Source organism: Octopus bimaculoides, chromosome 10 (assembly GCF_001194135.2).
Source record: "Octopus bimaculoides isolate UCB-OBI-ISO-001 chromosome 10, ASM119413v2, whole genome shotgun sequence".
NCBI lineage: Eukaryota > Metazoa > Mollusca > Cephalopoda > Octopoda > Octopodidae > Octopus > Octopus bimaculoides.
The window spans coordinates 41,269,596-41,270,740 of NC_068990.1; positions in this window are offsets into that span (position 1 = coordinate 41,269,596).

A 1,145-nucleotide genomic window follows, 5' to 3' on the forward strand; every position below is an offset into this window, starting at 1 on the left:
TGTGTGTGTGTGTGTGTGTGTGTGTGTGTGTGTGTCTCGCCCCACCATCTGACAACCGATATTTGTGTGTTTACCTCGCCGTAACCTAACGGTTCAGAAAAAGTGAGTGATTGAATAAGTACTAGGCCTACAAAGAATAAATCGATTGTTTCGACAAAAAGACCCTTTTAAGGTGGTGGTGCTCCAGCACGGCTGCAGTCAAATGACTGAAACAAGTAAAAGAATAAAAGAATAAATATATATATACATATAATTATTTATGTGCATATGTATGTGTAGGATATGTTCTCTATGTGGCCTGCTTGTTTTTTGTACCGTGTTTATCATTTTGTCCATGTTCTTTTGCCACGTCATGTACCCAGCTATGTATCTATATGTACATGTAGATGAAGGTACGTAAATACATGTACATATATATGCATATACTCACATATTGTTTATATATATATATATATATATATATATATATATGGGTGGGAGGGGTGCGTGTGTTTGAGAAAGTGAGAGAGTGAGTGCATTCTGTGCAAGATCTATAATAATAAACTGCAAAAAAATACTTCAGTCACTTATAACTCTACATTTTTTTTACAGCTTCGCCGTCATACATTTTAGAATCTTATCTTTATACACGCAGTTTACTCTATACACGCAATTTCTACACTCACTATTTTTCAGTTTCTTCTACTTGTTTATCACTCCCATTGTATACATATACATACACAAATATATATATATACACACACACACACATATATATATATATATGTACATACACAAAAACATACACCCATATATATATGTATGTGCATATGTGTGTGTGTGATTGTGTATTTCTACACACACGTTTATATATATAGGGAAGATTTCTCCCTACCGATTCAGTATTTACCATTATGTTTCGCTTATTTTAATGAATGAGATGATCCATTAGTCTTTTTCAATACCCGTTGTTATAGTATTTAGATATGAATATTTTGCACATGCTCTATTCTTAAATATAAGGATTCTGTTTTTCAATTAATCTCAATCGCCCGAAAACTGGAACCGTGGTACTCGGTGTAACGATTTTTAGCATTCAGATTTTTAGTATTATGGTTACATACATGTTTATACATATATATGTATATATATATATATATATATAT